Source organism: Aquila chrysaetos, chromosome 2 (genome assembly GCF_900496995.4).
Source record: "Aquila chrysaetos chrysaetos chromosome 2, bAquChr1.4, whole genome shotgun sequence".
NCBI classification, from domain to species: domain Eukaryota; kingdom Metazoa; phylum Chordata; class Aves; order Accipitriformes; family Accipitridae; genus Aquila; species Aquila chrysaetos.
Window position 1 is genome coordinate 3,662,616 of NC_044005.1, and position 21,608 is coordinate 3,684,223.

Sequence of the window (21,608 nt, forward strand, 5' to 3'; positions counted from 1 at the left end):
CAGCATGAGGCACAAGCAATCAGGACAGGACAAGAAAACACTGAAGCATTTTCGTATGTAAGAAAGGGAACTTCTCTGAGTGTATGGGCCATGGCAGCACCTCTACCTGATCCCAGCGTCCTGTAAGGCTCTAAGGGGCTTTTTTTTCCCTCCAAGGAGAGTGATGTACTGGTAACGCTGCTCCTGGCTTCCTCCTCCCATGACTGCTCTGCATCCATCCATGACCCATCCCCTCTCCTCTGCATGCCTGGGGTGCTGATGGGCAACTTGATGGCACTGGGTCCTACTGGTGTCACCTAACCACACTGCAAGGTGGCACAGAACCAGGGCTGCAGCCGGCGGCTGCTCTGCTTTCGGGTACCCGAGGTGATCCAGTGTGACCCATGGGACCTGGGAGCTTCCACCAAGTCTGTGTCGGCACTGAGATGCTGTTGGCTTTTTATTTTTTCTGAGATTCCTTCTCCCATACCCATTACTTGCCTTTTTTCCCCCTTTTTTTTTTTAGTTTTTTTCCCCTGCTGCCATGGCAACCTGGATAGATTCTGGTCACGGCTTTGGCCTCCCGGGCTGCAGATGGCCACAGAAACATCAATCAACAAGTGACACACCTCCCTGGGGACCGGCATAGCTGGGGATGTCCCCTGCGGGCAGGGACATCGCTGGGGATCCCCAGCGAAGAGCAGAGCTCGCCCACCCAGGATGCTCTCCCTCCTCCCTCTGCCCGTGATTTCTCCAGGACCGGGTGCTGGAAGGCTTTGAGGGGTCTATTTTGGGCAGTGGCCACCCGGGACGGCCCGTCCGCACTCACTCCTGTCTCGCCGGTGCCCGGAGGGGCAGCAGGAGCCAGGGCTGTGCGCGGTGATTCTGCTTTACAGCCCTCCGTTTGGGGTTTAAAAATAGAGCTGGTTAAAGGGTACGATCCTGCCCTGTACGCTGTCCCTCCCTTCGGCTGACCTCCCCAGGCAGCCTCGGCACCCACGGCCGTCCCCCCCAGGGCTCCCGCACACCCAGCACCAGCTCCCGTCCCTCCTTCTCCCCGACTCCGCTCTCAGCTCCCCCCCGAAACCAAACCATCCCGTGGGGAAGCCCCAGGCGGTGTTTCGAGGGAGACTTTAAGGATGCAGAGATGGAAATCCTGCCTCCGGCTTCCCGTCGCACCCCGCTGGAGGGGTGGTTGATGGGTGCTGCTCCGAGAGCGTTGCTGGCGGTCCCCAGTGTGATGTGGCTTTGCTCAGAGGCGCTGCTGCAGTTGGACGGAGAAGGAAAGCTGTGAATCTGCAGACTGCTCCCCTCCCAACTCTGCAGTGACTTCCTCCCTCCCTCCCTCCTCATCATCACCAGCTCCCCTGGAAGGCAATCCATGGCCATTCCCACTCCCTGCTCAGCCTGTTGGGTACCAAAACCGCCGGGCAGCTTTAGCCATGGATGGGAAGGAGACATGCCCACCCTTCCCATCCTGTGTTCCTGAATCCGGAGCATCCATGAGCTCCATCAATATTTGAATCCCCCAAGGCTGTGGATGTTGAGGGCTGCCTTGCCTGTGTGACAAGGAAATGGTGGGTCTCCTCTGCCTAAAACCAAGGAGAGGGATTGTGTTTGGGTGGCACTGGGTGACACGTGGGGGGTCTGGGACTCCCCAGGGCACGTCAGTTGGCCCGCTTGCCCTGAAGCCTTTGCCACGAAGCTGAACTACAGCAGCAAGGACCAGGCTTGCTGACCACTATTCATCCAGGCTGGGTGCCCCATGGTGTCTTCAGTGGAGGACTGCTGAGATCAGGGGACAGAGGGGAAAATCCCCACTCCAGCAAGAGCATCGTGCCAAGGAGCAGCTCCAGGCTCCATGGGACTTGGCACGCGGGGAGCCCCAGGTAGACTCGAGGTGTACAGGGAGACCATTTCTTCCAGGAAACCTTCCCACACACCATCCATGCTCAGCACAAGCAGGTGCCATTGCTACGATTTTAGCAAGTCTCCAGAGAGTCTTCCTCCACGGAAATGTCCACCCTCACCTGCAGCCTTTGGAAATGTTCTGTAGCCAAACACTGTGTGAAGTCTGGGGTATTTCGGAGTCTCCCTGCTGGGTTTGAGAGGTCCCTGCTGAGCCCATCAGGCCACCAGTGTTTCAGATGTGGTCGGGCATGACGAGAAGCCCAGCCTGGACTCGAGTTCTCAGCACAGAGTCCAGAGGCAGGGATGGGGGCTCCCAAATCTCCCGGGACATTCAAGAAAAGGTCCTTGTGATCTTTGCAACATTTTACTTTCACTGACAGTTTTTACTGCTGAATTCTCATTAACCTGGTATTTTACCTAACATTTTAGCTTTTATTTCTTCCTCAAAAGTGGCTGGCCTGGTCTGACCGAACTTTTCCAAAGAAACAGATAAGAGACCTGGCAAGGGAAATGTCAGCTCTGGCTGCCCGGAGTTTGGGGCAATGCCACTGATAAAGGTCTCTCAGTGGGAGGAGGTGGGCAGTGTTTGTGATGGGGGATGATGTTGGCTCCCCCCCGAAAAAAAAATTCCGCTCCTCAGTTCTTCTTGAGACCAAATTTAATATTCTCTGTTGATGTATGTGATTTTCAGTGCTCAAATGGACCTTCAGTCTGAAGTTTATTTGCATTTTAATAAACGGTCTTTGATGGAGAACACCCTTCTCTATTCATCACCCACAAAAGAAGAGTGAATTGAAAATTATGCAGGAACTTAACGCATCTGAAAGGAAATTGCAGGCTATGACTTGACTTCACTAAGAAATCTGAAGATCAAATGATCCCATCTGCAACGGACATCAAAAACGAGCAGCATCTGCTTATGCCGAGACCGCACAAGGGAACAGCTTTCATGAAAGGATGCTCTTGAATGAAAGGTGTGTACATTTAAGAACACAAGAGTGGCCATACGTGCTGGATCCTGGGCTGGGAGCTTCTCCAGCAGTGGTCAACAGCGAACATGTAGGGGAAAATTATAGGGTTGAACACAGAGTGACCCTTCTCCAAGCAACCTCCTGTGGTGGTTCAGGGACTTGGATCTGAACTGAGATGTTTTCTTGAAGACCCCATGGAAGCCGTGAGCTTGGGTGGGATGCGGTGAGAGCCGGGGAAGGAATGGAATGGAGCAGAAAGACCCCGCGAGACGGTGGGGAGCGCGGGAGGGTGTGCGATGTCCCATCGTGCTGCAAGGCTCAGCGCAAACAGCTTCCATCAGAGCAGCCTGCTTTGCAAGAGATGAGGTCCAGGAGGGATGCGCAGCCGAAGGCAGGAGAAGTATCTTCCCGGCTCCCTTTCTCTCATAATCCTCTTTGGCTGATGCTGCAGCTACATCTGTGCCCGGGGGCGGAGGTTTGCCGGAGGAGGAGCAGGAGGTGGGCAGACAAAATTACCGAGGCGATGGCAGTCGGAGAATAGGATCCCAGCGTCTGAGATCTTCATTGTCTTCTCTGCTATTGAGCTCAGGAAAATTAGCACCATCCAAGCGGAGCAAAGCCATCTCTGCAGCTCTGCCATTTGCAGTTGGAAACAGGCTCCCCAAGCTCCCTATTTATAGCTGTTTAGCAGCTGCTTCGCTGAACCTTCGCACCGACGGAGTGATGGGCGCGCTGGGGAGTCTTGGCTGTGGTTTCCCAAGCTGATCCGAGGGGATTTAAATATCTCCAAGTGGTACTGATGGAAGAGGTCTGTGTCGGTCCGGGGCTGGCTTGGGAACATCCAGCCCAGCCGTGCAGTCCCGCAGGCAATGCCAGGCTGGCTTTGCAACCCTTGAATCGCTGGCTGTGTCACCTCCAGGGAGAGGAGGCGGGTGGCAGGGATGTCCCCGTGCCACGCTCTGGGTCTCACCTTCCTGCGAGGGGAAACCCACCTCTGTCCTCGTCAGCCCCCTCCTGGGGCATGAAATAACCCAAACACAGAAGCATGAGGAACATTAACAGGGAAAATGCATATTATTACAGCTAGGAGGAAAATATCAGTGGAGAGAGGAGGGGAAGGAATGAATCATTTATGGCAGATGTCCCCATCTGCAAATACCGCCTGGCTGTGGAAGAAAATCATGTAAGCTAAGGGGAGTCTCATTGCTTATCTAAACAGTTATAATAGAGCAAAAACGGAAAAGGTTATTTACATCCCATGGCAGCAAAGAGAGGAGGTACTGCAGATGCATCCAAAAAGCCTTAAAACTCAAAGCATCCCCAAAGAGTGGTCTTGAGAGCTGGATCAGTGCATACAGCATCTCTGCAATGCAAATGCAATCCTGCTGCCCTTGGCTGCTGACGCTGCCTTCTGGGGTGCCCATCATACTGTTCCACTTGCCTGCAAGACACCGGCAGCCCCTTAAACTGCAAGTGCCATAGCTGCCCGGCGGAGGGACCCATGCCAGCGCTTTGGTGGGGACAAGGTGCTGTCGGGGCACCGAAGCCCACAGCGGGAGGCCAGGCTGGGCCATTTGGCTGCAGGATGCTCCGTGTCTCCCCTACCTGGTACTTCATGTAGAGGATTTATCATTTTGAAAAGGCTAGGGAGGCTTTGCAAGTTGCCCTCCTTTAGTCTGTATCTTCAAAATATTTTCCAGGGTCTGGTGAGGCTCCGTGGGAAGCCAAGCTCTGCATCAAATAGCTCCAAGCACCCTTATGCTGGCTTTCAAAATAGGCCATTAAAATTCAATTTTTAGAGTGGTTCCTTAGCCCTGAGTAGCCCTGGTGAGGACCTTCTCTCCTGGTGCTCATTGCAGCTGTGATTCTGCCTTTGTGGAGCAAGAAAGTTGCTTGAGGATTGCATACAATTCATTAATTCCCAATTAATGGCTGTAATTATCTACCCCTATATAAATAACCAGCTGTAGCATGACACAACCTTACAGTGTCTGTACAAGGTGCCCTGACTCACAAAGCAGCAGCAGGAAATAATATATGCTAAAGAAAAATCTTTATCCAAGTAAGGAATAAATAAGACATTTGCCTTTTAGAAACAGGATGACTCTAGAAGTAAGAAAACTTTTCCACACAACAGTTCCCAAGCATCACTGACTCATTATATTTACAGGAGAAATTACTTCTCATGGGAAAATTTCAAGCAGTCATAGGAAACTTTAATCTGTAGGCAAAGAAATATGGCAGAGACCCCACTGGTGCTGGTCTTAATTCCTACACATCGCTGTTTCCATCCACATTTGCACTTCCCCAGGCTGCCGGCCCAAGCCAGCCTCCAGGGCAGCTCGGCTGATTGCTTCCCCAAAATGCCTTTAAAGTATATGGCGATATACTCCTGGCAAGGAAAGGTATCCAGCAGAAGGTGCCATCTCCAGAGACGCTCTGAAAGGGCAGCAGGGAAAGCTAGAGCCAGGGAGAAGTCCCAGGTAGCCCTTCAGAGCCTGGTCAATATGCCTGAGGATTTATAAGTGAAGGGAGGCTCTTGGAGAGAAGTGACTCCTTTTCGATCGATATGGAGGATGGCTCCTGCCAAGCTCCCCTCCAAAATGGTCATTGCAGAGGGAAACGTTTCAACTTCCAAAGGTTTCAAGCACCAGGAAGGTGCTTCCTTCCTCTAACATATGGCAGCGAGGGCATGCAATGCTCCTGGTTCCCCCCAAACTCTTGCCAAGCTCCCCACATCCCCCTCATGGCACAAAGGCTTGGGGAACCGCAGGGCATGGGGCAGCCAGGGGACACAGAGGGGCGGCCGGGTGGTGGGGACATCAGCGTGTCACTTAGTCGAGGTCTGTACGGGCAGGCTCCATTGCGTAAGCCAGCCGGATACCCGAAGATGCGCTCCCAAAAGGCAACAGATAAAAATATCCAAGGAATACGTGTTGCTCTGACTAAAGCACTGCTAAAATAGAAGAGTGCGCAAATCCCTTTTTAGCTGCTCCTTCCGAGCCTCCTGCCTTTTCTCCTGCATGGCTGTTACCCGCAGATCACCGGTGGGTTGATGTCTCACAGCTCGCATCCCTCTCGCTGTGGACATGGTCCCTGCGTGCTACCTGCGTCTGGGCGGGCGCTTTTCTTGCCGGGATGTTGCATTGCACTCACTGGAGTGGGCATAAAGAGTCAGGTTAAGGTATCACTTTGCTCAAGTTAATGAATTAGTTGTAAAAGCTTTTTTTTTTTGGAAGCTCCTTGGCTTGGCGCAAACTGTGCTCCCATGTGCTGGTTCCAGTCCCCTGGCTCTGGTGCAGAGCTGCAATATTTACCCTGTAAAATCTTCCCTTGTAGGATGTTAAAATAAAATCCCATTCCTTTGATGCCTTTCTGTTTGAAATCCAGTCCTCTGGGTCTGCTGCTGTCTGATCTGGCCATTAGACAAATTCTGCCATCCGTGCACAGAGAATCGTGGAATGGTTTGGGTGGGAAGGGACCTTTAAAGGCCATCTCGTCCAACCGCCCTGCAATGAGCAGGGACACCTTCAACTAGACCAGGTTGCTCAGAGCCCCGTCCAACCTGACCTGGAATGTTTCCAGGGATGGGGCATCTACCACTCCTCTGGGCAACCTGTGCCAGTGTTTCTCCGCCCTCAGCGTAAAAAATTTCTTCCTTATATCTAGTCCTAATCTACCCTCTTTTAGTTTAAAACCATTACCCCTTGTCCTATCGCTACAGGCACTGCTAAAAATTTTGTCCCCATCTTTCTAGTAGGCCCCCTTTAAATACTGGAAGGCTGCTATAAGGTCTCCCTGGAGCCTTCTCTTCTCCAGGCTGAACAACCCCAACTCTCTCAGCCTGTCTTTGTAGGAGAGGTGTTCCATCCCTCTGATCATTTTTCTGGCCCTCCTCTGGAGCCCTTCAGATGGGATGAACAACCCAAACCCCCAAGAACACATCTTCCCACCACCTACAATTGCTCTGCACCACTTCTCATTAACCTGCCTTGCCAGCGATTGAGGCAACATGTTTTCTGCCAATTGCTATCAGCACCTGAAAGGTAGTGTCCCCCCAGGGAGGTCACTGAAACCTGGCTGGCGCTGCCTCCTGATTACACCTTCACACAAGACAGAGCTGGGAAGGAATCAGGAGGGAGCTTGGGGTTGCCAACATGCCTTTTGTTGGTGCTGAGCTCCACTTCACCCCCCCAGAGCCAAGGGCTGCTGGGTGTCCCGAGTTCTGCAGGCTGCGGGGGCTCTACATGTTCCCTCCCAGCGTCTTCGCTTTCGCTCTCGGGAGGGGACACCTGCACAGGGGATGAGGCTGGGGGACGGGGCTGTGGGCATCTGCTGGGGAAGGGGGACTCCATCTCCATCCTGAGGACAGGGACGTTGTGCCTGATGCCTCCAGGTCCCGCGGGGCCTCTCCCTCATTCAATACCTGCACAAACTTGGTCCCAGCTCTGGGCTGGAGGAGCATCTGGAGGAGCTTTCCTGACTGACAGGCAGACAGACCCCCCTAAGCATGTGCAGGCTGTCACCTGAACACCCCAACAGTGCTGCTGGGTGTCTGCTGCCTTGTCCATCCCTGGGCACATGCCTGTGTCTCAGCCACGTTGTGTGAACCCACTCTCTATTTCTTCTAGCGGGTAACTAGCGGGGCGCACAGCCGCAAGGACACGTGGCTCCCCATGGCTGCACACCCTCCCAGACAGGTGGGTTTGCAGCAAAGCTGCTTCCCAAGGCTGCAGTAAGGCCCTGCGGAGCCCCAGAGCAGCTGGAAACCCAACAAAATTGCTAGCAGAGCCCCGGTGACACCCATCTGATAGCTTGGATGCTTGAGCTACAAAGCAGGGGACTCTGCACCAGTTGCTTGTGGGCAACACAAGCCAGCGCTGGAGAGGAACCTGCCAGAAGGATGGAGGAGAACCGGGCAGTGACCATGACCCCTTTCCTTTTTAATGAGCCTCACGGGGAGTCAGAGCAAGGAAGACAAGCTGAGAGGTGACAGCACAGCTCCTGCCGCCCCGCCAGCTCGGGGAAGGGTCCATGCTCCGGCAGCCAGCTCTGCCGCCTGCGCGGCAAAAGGGGGTGAGCCACCTTGGTAGGCAGCTCAGCCACACAGGACGCATGGGAAACAGATTATTAATCCTTTTGTATCCCGCAATAAGTATATGTCACCCTGTCGTTTTGCACGCTTCCGCTGACAACAACAAAACACGCGTGCATTGTTAACGGCTTATTAAAATTCATTGGGAGCTGCCACTGCAGGCTGCTAAAATAGAGGCTGCTCTTGATGCTAAGCCAAATAATTTGAGTTTTTCATCTCGGCGATCATGTAAACAAACTGTCAGACATCCAGATGCAGGCATGGAGAAATGTCCATGGACTGTAACAGTGACGGGGCTTGGCATATATTCATTTACTAATCTGATTGTTGTGAATAAATTAAATGACAGTGTTAGAAGTATATTCTCTCGGCCCATGTTCTGCTATATTAAGATGTGATGATTTTGCATCTTGGGTCACTCAGCAAACAGAGATGTGTCTCAGTGGTCAACTGAACCAAAGCCAGATATACCCAGCCCCTTATTTTCAAATCTGTAGGTCTCAAAGTGCAGGGTAATACACTGGTGTCTGCCCTCTGTTGTGGAGAGCCAGGAGAAGCATTAGGGAAACAGCCACGCAAATAGAGTATGAAAAAAGTAGTGGCTTTGTAGCTCTCTCCCTCAGATAGGACCATTTTCCATTGGAAAATGCATATCCTAGATTTTAAGGCAGAGGCACCATGCTGTGCAGCAGTTTTGATCTGCCAAGCACGGGCCGACAACAGCCAGCGGTTCTGCACGGCGCAGCGCTGCGATGGAAGAATGTTGCCCTCGGAAAGCCAGGCGCGACTGCGAGGCTCCACGTGATGGAGAGTTTATCCCATCCCCTGGCAATCTGTTACAGTGATTCATTACCTTCCGTTAAAAATGTGCATCTTATTTCCACCTTGAATTTTTCAGACTTGAGCTTCCAGCCATTATGCACTGTTTTTATTAGATCCAAAACCCACATACCTCTTCCCCCTGGGAACGGCGCAGTGGGATTGCATTGCCTCTGCGTTGTCTGTTGGTGTGTGTATTAAGCTTTCTGTTTTCCTCTGAATTTTCCAGCAGTTCTTTTCTAGGAGCCCCATTTGGAAGATCTCTACTGCCAAATACCGCCGAAGGAGGTGAAAAGATCAGAGACAGCCTGTGCTGTTCAACCCATAGTCGATGCGGTTCATGTCTCCAGCTATGGGCTTAAGAGCATGCTGTCACAGCAGGGCAATATGTATGATTTATTCCCTGGGTGTTCTCCCAGCACCTGCGTGTTTCCTCACCCATACGTGGTTTGTCTGTTTGCAAAGTCTCAAGAAGTCTCCCTTCCAAGAAGTCACCCTGACTCCCCAACTTTTGCCCTTCCCGAAGGCCTTCGACAAATATTTCCCCAGATTTGCTCTACATTGCACTGGCAAGGTATTGCACTCAACCATCGCCTCTCCTAACGCAGGCACTCCACGCATCATGCTGTGACCTGGGCACACTGCTCCAGCAGTGGCTTGGAGCCCAGATTTCTTCAAAGACTGCTCCTGGCAGCGATGCCTCACCTCTTGGCAGCTTGAATCCAGCCCCAGTTCCTGATCCCATCTGCCTTGTGGTGGGGAGGCAGGAGGGAGCTTGGGCAAGCCTGTCTGCCCATCCTCGCTGCATTGGCATGTGGGGCAGGTCGAGGGGACGGGGACGGGCACAGGGACCCGCCACAGCACAGGAGAGCCGGTCTGGGGCTATGGTTGTGGTTGTACCTGGCTGTGTCAGGGTACTGGGCATCCACAGGCTCCTGCAGCCCCAGTAATGGGGACACAGCCCCTTGTCTCCGGGTTGCTCCAGCCCAGGATTAAAAATGGGCTTGGGCAGCCCCAAACCCCATCTAAACCACTAAAATCTCCCAGGCAGCACTTTTCCAGGGCTGGCCCTGCTTCCTTCTGCACGAGCTCTGGTGCTGCTTTCATAGGAGCGAGCCCTGGCTCTGCACCAGTTCCGCAGGGACACGGTCCTTCCCAGCACTGGGTTGGAGATGAAATAAATTGTCTGTCTCCTCCGGCGCCATGGGGTTTGTGAAGCTCCTGCCGGCTGCCAGCTGGCTGCGCGTGGGGCTTCTGCTCTGCCCGCTGGCCTCCGGCCACGGGGACGCAAGGGGACTCCCCGGCAGGCTGGGGAGAAGGCGCGTGATCCCAGAGCTGGGATGGGAACCCGGCTATGCCAGCGCCGAGCTCCGTGCTGCCTTCCTGGGAACTGGGATCGGCTCTGGGAGCTAAAGGGACTCGGGCGTAAGGGCTCCGCAAGGAAGAGAGGGGACCAGCTTAGCCTGGGGACATAAGGATGGCTGCAGGGCTCGGAGCAGAGTCCAACCTCCCCGCTGCCTCATCTCCAACCGCGGCCAGCTGTCTGGGCTGTGGGCAAAGGATGCAAGCGAGAAGGCAGCTCTGCTTTCCTGATCCTTTCCTGGCTGTGCCCCGGCAGCAGGGACCCGCGGAGCTGGCAGCGGCTTGTGGACCATTATGTTCAGTAGCCACCAAGGGGCCTGTCTTTCTAATCCCTTCTTGAACTCATTTGTGTGTTTGGCCTCAGCTGCACCCTGCAGCCATTTAACGATGCTGTGTGAGTGTCGGTGAGGTCCCTTTGCCAGTCTGGTTCAACATGAGGGGTTCAGGAGTCCAGAGACAAGTGCTGCCACAAGGACGGTGCAACTGCACAAGCATCGCACTACATAAATACAGAATAAATGCCTGCCAAAGCAGAGCAATGCCTCTGTAAGTGTGTTTTAGCTGAACACATTGTCCCCGTCAGCACAGGGCAGCATCCAGGGAGCAGAGGCTTGGTGCAGCTCCTGATCAGCGTCTTTCATCAGCTGCACCCCTGATCGCAATAAATTCTCACTAAAAAGAAGTGAGGTATGAATGCAAACTGAGATTTCTCAGGTGTTTAAACCAATACTTTTCACTTGTTGATTTAAATGATGATTCAAATCAATAATTTAGACTCGTTTTATTTCATCTGTCCCCAATCCAACCAGGCACCTGGGTCTCAAATGGTGTTTTATCTTCTGTTTCCAATTGTGCATCTTTCGTTGGCCAAGCAGCACTGCTAAGTGAGCCCTGGCTCCTGAGACCTGCTGAAAGGATTTCGGTCACAGCCAAACTGGAAAGTAACCTCGGAATTGCAGCTGTATTTTTCTTTTCACTTGGGCTTTTGTTTTTGTTCTGTGAGTTTTTTATAGCGTGACATTTTCCTATGTGACTAAAGAACCTTAAAAACAAAAGGGGGAGGAGATGGCACAGGCAGAGACACACCGTTGATCGAACCACGATGACAAAGCCCTGCTCAAGCCCCAGCTTGAATTGTGGGTGTTCTCAGAGTGTCCTAAAATTGTTTTCACCTCTTTTTCCTTGAAGACACCAGGTCAGCCCATGTCTCCAAAGCCAGCAAGCTCCATGGAGACCTCAAAGAGGCGCTTGGGTCTGATCCCACCTCTGTTGCTGACACACATCTTTGGTACATACCCTTCCCCTGCTTCTTCTCCCATGTTTCATCGCTGTAGACTGGAGACCTCTGCATTCCTGATGCTGGACATGACCAGCCCTTCACCGAGCAGGTCTCCAGCCACAGACTGGGAAGTGCCTGGACAGGGAGGGCACACCGCGCCCAGGAATGCCACCACAGCTGAGACATGGTCCTGGAAAGTCCTCTGGCCACTGCACAAATCACTTTACAGCCTCTCCCCTGCCCATTTTTTGGAGCAGATCCATGAGCATTTGGAGCCATGTGGCCACCCCGACCTCGCACACACCAGCCCCTGCTCTCCTGAGCAGGAAAATGCCCCTGCTTGGCTCCTGGCCGCAGAGATATGTAAATGGGTCCATCAGCCAGAGCCGATGCTCACTGGCACTGTCTCATCTTCAAAAGCGCAAGGACAATCAGCATAATGACTTCATTTACAGTGGAAATCCAATTACCGCAGGGAAGCATTTTATTAGGGTGGATTTTCTCTGTGGCTGCCACACACGGGGAGCTTGTCTGCCGAACAACGGGCTCGCTGATGCTGGTGCCAGCACAGGGGACCAGCTCCATGGGCCTGGGCACGCGTGGCGGTGACAAGGCGTGCAAAGCAGGACGTTGCACCTCAGCCACGGCCCTGGGCTCTCTGCTCTTCTGTCACCCGCACAATTCCCACAGCCGTATCCCAGCTGTCTCCTCTCCGCTTCTCATTCCCATCATCTCCAGCTGCAATCCAGCAGGCACTGCCTGCCTCGAGCCCCCTCTGTACGGCTTGCAGGGGGATTTTGTTCCCATGCCACCTCTGGGCCCTGCAGGGGAGATGAGAGCAGGTCCCATGGGAAGCGCAGCAGCTCTGCCCAGAAACCCTTTGAACCGTGTCCTCACCACCCTGGGGACGCAGTTCACCCCTCCTCTGCAGCAGCCCTGACGGAGGGGAGGCCGACTTTCTGCCAACAGTGCCTATCCTTTCCTTCCCAGCCCCTGTAAATCTGGCTGGTTGAAGCAAGCCTGGCCTGCCCTCGCCGCAGCGACCTTGTGGTGGTTTGGTTCTCTAGTAAAATATCCTTAAACTGTTCCCCTTATTATGCACATTATCTGCTGAGAGTTTGCTGCCAGCTCACACCTGTTTTGAACTTGGTGAAATTGGCCCTTTTAAAGAGTTCAGTACGTACACTGCAGATCTGCACCGTATTTCTGCTGAAACACAACAAACGCTGTATGAATAAGACTTGGAAATGATTGAGCCTGACATTATCATAATGCAACCGGCAGACAAGCAAGGCGAGTAGGAGATGCTGCTGCAGAAGATGTGGTAGCAAGCGGCATGAGACACGTCTGTGCAGGAGGTGCCTCCAGGAGGCGGCGGATTCATGGGACTGCAGCTCAGGCACTGCGAGGGAAGGGAAGGCAGTTATGATAGATTTTGCTAAAGAGCGGAGTTCACCTTCGTGGCAATGACAGATCGCCTCCCTGCTATCACTGCATTGCATTAAGTTACCAAGAAAATTAAACAGTTTCTGTTGGGAAGTATTTTATTGTCTGCTTGTTTGCTCATTTGAAGATTCAGTTTTGATTCTAACAGTGTGCAGCATACTGTGCTGTTGTCGACATGGGAGAAAAGCATAAATAAATGAAAATGAGAGGCAAGACTGAGCGATAGTGAAGACTGCTCCTTTACAGACCCATTTTATCAAAATCCCTCTTGTCTCTTCGGCCTCTGATTTAGATGCTTTGATAGAAACCCCTGGGTCCCACTTTTCCCGTGTTTGATGTTTGACCTTCAGACTCTCCCCCATCACTTGCATCTTCTGGTCTTGTGGGGCAGGGGTCCTACACTCAGCAGCAGAAGCATGCTGGTATATTGCGTATAACAAGATGTCCCCATGCTTTTCCTTTGAATGGCAAACGAGTACCCCAGCACTTTTCAGACTGATTCTGCAGCAGAGGTGTGATTGTGCAGCAGCCTTCTCGGCTCCCAGTTCAACCCCTCTGGCTGCGCATCTCAGTGTTGGGGCTGCACAAGAAGCCAGCTTGTGTCTGTGGGTATCAAAGATCTGCATGTTGCTTCCTAGCCCGTCCCACACCAGGATAACCAAAAAATGACTTGGGCAGTGCTCTCCAGAAGTGCTCAAGAAAATGTTTAAGCGTGATAATCACCACCTCCCCACAGGGTTTCTGATTCACCCTGTGACATTTAGTTTTATTCAGCATATTCTGGCTGAAGAAAGCATTTGTGATGATTGCAGCGAAAGCTTCCTCGTGCCCACTTAGATATCCCTCATCCCTGATTTACTAGACTGAGCTCTATCAGAGGAGTGTGCTTTGCTCTAGGATAAATTTTCTGGCCCAGCGTTACCTTTGCTACCTGCAGGTGAGAGGGTACATACTGCAGTGGACTCCTGGGAGAGAAGCTTCTCCAATAAGCACGGTTTCTTGGTTTGTTTCTCAATGACATTTTAAGGCAGAGGCAGGCAGGGATCTGTGGGTGAAGGAACATTTTGCATCAGCCTACACAGCAGTTACAGCACCCTCGGTAAGTAGTGTGTGGGCAAGTCATACAGGGCTCTTCACAACAGAAAAGCAGATATATGTGCCAGAGAGAACACCCTCTGAGGAACAGAGGGCAGAGCTCTTATTACAGAATCATTGACTCGATTATTCCCTGAAAGCATATTAGAATGACTCTGTTTTTTATTGCAAAAGGATGAATAAATCCATATTTTGTTAGTGCAAATAGGTTTCCATTTGAATTTACAGAGGGCATGAAAGATCAGCCAGCTCTTGCTCTGCAGGTAGCTCAGTGTAACCCCTCGGGCCCTCAGCAACAGCAGAGAGCAGTGGAGGAAAGTACAATGTGACAAAAAAAGACATCCTGCGAGTGACCCAGCATGTCCATCCTTATCATAGCCTGTCCATCACAGCTCCCTGTGGCTTGGCTGTGTGCGTACCTGATGATTGTGTTGGGAGCCCTGTATCTGGGATTGCAATTCCCAAAGCGAAAAAAAAGTTAGTTATAAAAATAGTATGAGAATTTTTTAGAAAACCTTAACAAGATGTCTGTTAGAATGAGTGTGGCAAGTGCACACCCAGTGTACAAAGGCACTATCCGCAAGCAAAAATATGATTGTAACACATTTCCACAACCAACAGGGTAGGTGTACAGCATGAATTACATTGCTACCACCACGTCCCTCACTGCCACTTACTTACAACCGCTCAGTAGCCCAGCCCTGGTTTTCTTGGTGTAAGCAGAGGAGGGAGGGATTCATACTGCCATGGTCAGCTGGAAAGGAGCACATGTCAGAGACAGTCTTTGTTGGCTGGGTTTGCAATTAGGGACTGACTCTGTATGCTAATCTGGGCTTTCTGTGGCCATGAAAAGAAAGTGTAAATAATAAAGTCCAGAGTGAGATCCAAACTCTCCCAATCTCAGAGAGTCTGGATCTCAAACTTTATTTTTGTCTCCATGCAAATTCCTGCCATCCTAATCCCAGCCCAGGAGAGCAAATACCCATCAGCACCAGCCAGCAATGGGGCTACTCACAGGAGTTTCTGGTGAGAGAAGTGGAGGAGAGGTGTTAAATGTGAAATCATGATGGGCTGTTCATACTCTTGTGAGCCTGATTCAGAGCCCACCAGTGTCAATGAGAAGATATTTGGCTAGATAAGGACGTTTCCTTCAGAAAGAACAGTTTTCGTTCTGTTGCCATACTACCACTGTGCTTCTCTTTTTGCTGGAAAACAGAAAAGTCTTAAGGAGAAATGTTCCCCTGTGCTCAAAGGCGACGACTTTGGAAGTGCTGTCTTCCTTGCTAGCCTCACCAGTGGCAGGAGTCTTGTTCTCTGCCTCGTTAGATGCTCTTGCTGCTATTTCTGTGCCGCCCTGCTTGATTCTTTGATGCTAAGCACTCTATTTGAGATGTCTTGTTGAAAGAAAAAATACCAACTTGATTTAAAACTGTTTTTCCAGTTAACCAGCAGTGGGCTTTCTGCCAACAGCCAGCCAGCCCGTCTCCTTCTGAACGCAGAAATGTGTCCCGCTTTCAAGGTGCTACAACGCTATTTGTGGCACTGCCTGGCACAGTCTGGTTTGATCTCAATAGCAAGGACATGGGTAGAAAGAGGTTGGCATCAACACCCACACAGGGCAGGCTGAAGTAAATGAAAAAGGGATGTAAAGAAAAGGAGGAGTGAGGTGATCCCCCCCAAAGAATATCTGGATGCCTGGGGATACGCAGAAAATCAGACTACCTCCGCCTCTCCCCACGGCCCTTCTGACCTCAATATTCAGGAAGATAATCTAATCTAATCTAATCTGATCTAACAATCCAACGTAATCTTCTAGAGTCTCATGAACTGCATCTCGTCAGCATTATCTGATAGCAGCGAAGTAATGGGCCCGTTACAGATTATGTTGTCTATCTGAAAGAATTATTTTTGGCTTCAAAAGCAACATTACTTCCTCACTGGCTGCCCAGAAAAACTCTTCTAACCTCAGAGACTGCAGTGAAAATGCAGGTTTGACCTTTACAGCCTGCACAAGGCTGGGACTGGTCTGCTCTGCCACGCAGGTTGGTGAATGGGAATACGTCCACATGCAGCACAGGCCACAATAAATACTTTTTGGTTCTTGTTGCCTGGTTCCAGCTTCTCACGTTACATAGGCTTCATCTCCCACAGTGACAGGGAAAATGTAAGGTATACTGACATCTCCCCTGCCTCATGAATTTTTAAGGATAGAAACTGGGCCCGAACTGGAATGTTTTTATTGACTGAGTATAATGAGTTAAATATGGCCTGTTTTCTGTCTTGCCTGAATGAACCCTGTGCACATAGCATCTGCTGGATCTCCTAAGTCAGTACAAGAATACCTGCACAGACCTTCCTCTTGCAAAAGTGACATTTGACAAGAAAACAGCTATAATATAATTCTTCCCCGTATGTCTTTGGACACCCTTAGGCAGACTCCTGTGCTGGCCTCAGGGCAACAGGTTTCTTGTTACTAAAATACAGCAAATGGGTTTCAATCAGCACAACATTCACTGTCTCCTGGAACCTAGAGCAACTTTCAGATTGGTGCAAAGCGATGTAAAACCAGTGGGTCAGTAGGGATTTACATCCATATCATTCTGGAGTAAATAAATATTTGGAGGGCAGGAGATGGTCATTTTGTGCCTGGCTCTGCAGTTGAGTATGCAAGATAGTACTTGGCCCAGCTGTCCCTTTATACACACATGCTCTGCTCTATACTCTCTAGCTTCTCTATCTTTTGCAACGAAATATTATCAGCAGAGGAAGTAGCAACACCTACATTTCTGGCTGCCCAACATTTCCCACTGAAAGCCCCTGCTTTCAGTCTCTTCTCATTCCAGGCAACCTAGTTGCCTCGGAACAAATATTCTGGAAGGTTTCTGCTAAAAGCAGTTCAGCAGTTTGAGACTGAAGCTAGGGAAGACAGGAGGTTTGCCTCATGCAATGCTAATTCTCACCCCTGTTTTCTCCGAGGTTATCTCGCTCTTCCCTGATTTTGATCAGAAACTGGGAATTTGGTAGTTCAGCCACTCTTGCTTCAGGAATATGCCTTTTGCAAGTCCTGTCAAAACTTGCCAAACTGTGGCCGCACAATGCTCTTGTGAAAACAGGTATGATGGAAGAAACAGGATCTGATCTAGCAGCTGTTATGGCACAGCCCTGTGATCTGAACAGCAGTCTGAAAATGAACTGGCTTCTACGCCGAATGCAGCTTTCCTCACTGGACCTCTGACAGGGGACAGAAATACTATTTGTTTGTGAAGAACTGAAACAACAGCATGGTAGATCAGCCCCTGAGGAAATGAGTAATCCTGTATCCAGTGCAGGAGAAGGAGGTCAGTAGTACACAGGGGAGAGAGCTGAGGAGAGGCTGTTTTTTAAGTACATGAATATTGAATTCCCTTGGTAGGGGAATTCCTCCTGTATACAGAGTCAGGCAGAGGTCTGGAGGAAAATAAGGACATTAATTTTTATTATTATTTCTTGGAGGCATGCTCACAACAAAACTCTGCTCTGAGAAATGCTGTGCTAAGCAGGACAAAACCTTGCCCCAGAAAGCCCATGAATGCAGGGGACGAAGGCAATGGTGGAGAGAGCGAAGAGCAATGCTGTTAGTATGGTGGCAGCTGAGTCTAGTGAAGGCCTCTTGACATCTTGGATGTGAAAGGGAGAAAAACAAATGGAAACTGCTGAAGTGGGAAATCATTCTCTGGTATGATGCTAGCTATTTTTGAGATGTGATAGACTGTGCTGCGAGGGGAGAGCCAGAGAACGGCAAGATGCTAGGGAGAGAGCTGAGGGCAGGTGAGAGGGAAATCAAGAGATGGGATGGGGTCAGATTGCTGGAGAAAGGGGAAGGTTTGGAAAAAGAGGAGAGCAGAGGGACAGCTACTGGCACTTGGTCAGTTTATCAGCTGCTCTCCCCTAAAGTGTCAAACACGGAACTAGAAGAAAAGCAGGTTTGAGGAGTCCAGGGTGTTAGAAAAGACAGCAGAGGGTTTTGCACAGAAGCAATGAGAGCAGCTCAGCTCACCTGCCAGGTGGCCTTGCAAAAGAAGAGAGGGGTCAGTCCTCAAGTGAGCAGAATCTCTTTGACACAGCATTTGATACTGGCAAAGAGATAAAATCTATTTCAGAATAGTGCACGAAAGAATTAAAGCAAATGAATAAACATGTGAAACAATATTAATTGTCTGAAACACAATCTGTTTGACTTTTGGTTTATAAAGATCTCTCCACTTTAGTTCCCATGGTAACTATTGCGCAAAACCACACTTTTCCTAATCATCTCCACAGAGTTTAAGGCAATTTTGTAATCCAATCAAATGTAAAGAAGAGAATTTGTTTTTGTGTTGAGAAAACTGCTACCTAATGAGCAAACAGTGACTGGGAGAGGCCAGATTTACAATTATGACCCTAGAGAGACACTTAATTACTGAATAATTAGCAGTTGCTGGAGTTTCTTAGCACATAGAGGAAAGGCTGATGGATAGTGGTTGTGAGAAGGGCTGTTGTAATTCTCAGGTCTTCCAAGTCGTTTTCCAAAGCGAGAAGCAGCAAACCTTGCTGTGCATAGCATTTTCACCAGCTGATGCAAACTGCAGTCAGGCACGGATTGCGTAACGGCAGAAGCGGAGACTGTGAAACGCTTTGCTCACACTGAAGCTGAAGCTCTCAAGAACCTGAACCCCTACCACAGGGTCTTCTGGACCTTGTGAGCCTTTGCTGAGGCAGCTCAGGTACTGGGGAGCAGAAGGACTAGGCTGTTGGATGAGAACGTGCTTTCCCATGGGGCTTCTCCGAGTGCAGTCCCCTGTGGAGGGGGGGTGTCTGCTAATCCTCCCCAACCACGTAGAGTGTGAAAGCCATGTTCACAGGCACCAAGCCCAATCTGGGAAGTCAGTGGCACCCTCTGTGGGTTTCAGTTTAGGCAGGTAGGGTTGAATTATTTCCCCTGATACAGAGGACTTTACTGTAGGAGGAAGCACTGACGCATGGATTGCCTTCCTGGAATGAAGTCCAGAGCTACAGAAAAGTAATTAGCTCTTGACTTTAATTCTTCTAACGATGAAGCCCAGAAAACTGTTCTGAGTGGAATTCTAAATGCCAACTTTCCCCAAAGGCTGAAGCCAGAAAACAGCCAAATAAATTAGGCAGGATCATTTTTTCTTCCTACAGCAGTACAAAATACAGCCCTAGGACTGCCTGGGGCATTCAGGGTGAGCCTCATTTCACCTTGGGCTTTAGGACAATGACTTCATGTCTCCTGCCTCATATGATTACACACAGGAAAGCTCTCTGCATAATCTCCTGGCATTTCATAAATGCAGGCTCTGTAAATGAGGTCAGGGCTCTAATGCTCTACCTCATCCAGGGACTGCAGAGCTTGGTCTGTGTTTTGAAATAATTACCTGGCCAGCACTCTGCTATCTCCAAGTGGTCCTTCATAAGGTCAGCCCCAGGCAGGCAGCCTCAGTGGTCCTACTGCTCATTCGTCTGGTCTAGTGTTCAGCTCATCGTCAGGACATGTAAGGGTACTTAAAAAAAAATAAAAAAAAGAAGAGAAAATACACAGAAATAGAGCTGGTTCCATTTGTCCGCATTTCAGATATAGATGAATTAACATTCTGCAAAAAAAGGAAAAGAGTGGGTGAATTTGTGTGGAATTTTTTACAATGTTTTTGACTACTTACAGAATTGGTTGAATTTGGAAAATTTGTTCATCTCTGTGGCTTTAGCTTTGGGGAGAATGTTGAGACATTCAAGTGTTTTTGTTGTCTTTTTTTTTTTTTCCATTTTCAGCTCAAAAGAAAACAAAACCTAAAGGAAGCAGAGTCTTGCTACTCCCACTCCTACCTGTGGGATCTGATTTTCTGAGGCACAGATGTCATCAAGAAAAGGATGATTTCTTGATTACACAGGCATTTTTTGCTTTATCATCTTTCATCCTGTATCAAAAACAAACAGCTCTGTGGGCAGGAGAATGTATTGGCCTTGTTTGCTGGGCTCAGTGCCTCACAGCTGAACGTCCCCTTGTCTGACAAGTGTTCTTGCTGACTGAAGCTTTCCCTGCAGTTAAGATACTCATAATTCCTTTTCCCTCTGTCAAACAATAATCTGGGCTTGTGCTTCAGCCTCTTTCTGTGCGTCAGTAGTACTCACTCTCTCTAACTGGACAACTCTTTTCATGAAACTTACAGAGATTTGATATTTTTGTAACCCCAACCTTGGCCAAAACGATGAGCAGTATTGTGGGTGGTTGTTGGGAGGAAGGACTGTAGACTGACCACAAAATCCCCTTTACCTCGGCTCCTTAGAAAAACAACCTAAAAACATGAGTAGGGGTATTACTATACAAGGAAAAAGCCCTCCATGTTAACACCTTGAAAGATGACAGGGTGTCCCTAGCAGGAGAGCCAGGTAATTTCTAACCGAAGAGGATTTTCTTCTGAACCTTCAGTCTCTTCCCCATTTAGAAGCAGCCTCAATTCTGCCGCTGTGTGGCAGCGCTGAAAAAAAAACCATGAAAAAAAGTCACTAACCAGTAAAAAAATCAACTCATCAGTGCAGAGCTCACCCCACCGGTTGGGAAAGCCCCCACTCTGCACTGTGGGGTCAATTTTACAAACAGGCATTTGCACCTTCTGACCTCTACCACCAGAACTTCGTCCCGCCAGAGGAGATGGGGTTTTGCAGAACTGCTTGGGGCTTTCTTGGAGGACGTGGACAGTTATCGGGGTTTGCCAAAAGGAAGGCTGTGGGCAGTCTGACAGCGGTCCCTGGAGCTCAGGAGAGTTTTCACCAGTGATCCCACTTTCCCCTTTGAGTGGTGGTGCAATTGGAGGCTGACGTTGGTTGTAGAGGCAGGATACACTGCTCTCAGCACAGATCTCAGCAGACAGACTTGAATTTTAACACTAGCACAGCACCTCTGGCAGGCACGACCATGCATTTTTCTCACTTCTGTACATGAGGAGGGGTGGACAAACTCTGCAGTAAGAGAGAACGTTAAGGACCTGTAGTAAAACTTATTTAATATGTGTTGGCCTACAATTTAACTCTTGCCACCTGCGTAGGGAAAGAGTGATGCCTAGGAGCCTGAGGGTCCTTCTTTAGATTCGGGACTAAGCAGAGGGGGACAGTGCCAAGATGGTCTCAGAGACACCTCAAGTTGGTCAAGGTCAGAGTCACAGGGCTCTGCAGCCTCGTGAATATAAAAGTATTTGGCGTTGCTCCTGTGGAGGAGTATCATACCTCTAAGGAAGCATGAGGGTAAGAAGGGGATTGGGCTGTGGTGACTACTGGATTAAACCAGTGTTGTCCCTCCACACTCTGCACATTTCTGAAAGTAAGACATAAAGCAACATTTTTTTTTTTGCAAATCTCACGTCACAATAACAGAGCAGGCACAGAGGAAGGGAAAATGGGTAGCATTAGGAGACTTGTTCAGTTCTTAAGGTCACTCAGAGCCATCTCGTGTTTATTAGGTTATTAAATCTCTTTATTCTACTGTGAACCTTGAAAGATGAGGCAGACATTTCTCCATACAGCTTGGGAGGGCTGAGGTGAATAGGCTGGAGGAAGAATCCATAAAAGATATGGTCAAGGCTTTCTTGTTCTGAAATGCCTCAAAACTCTACAAAGAAAC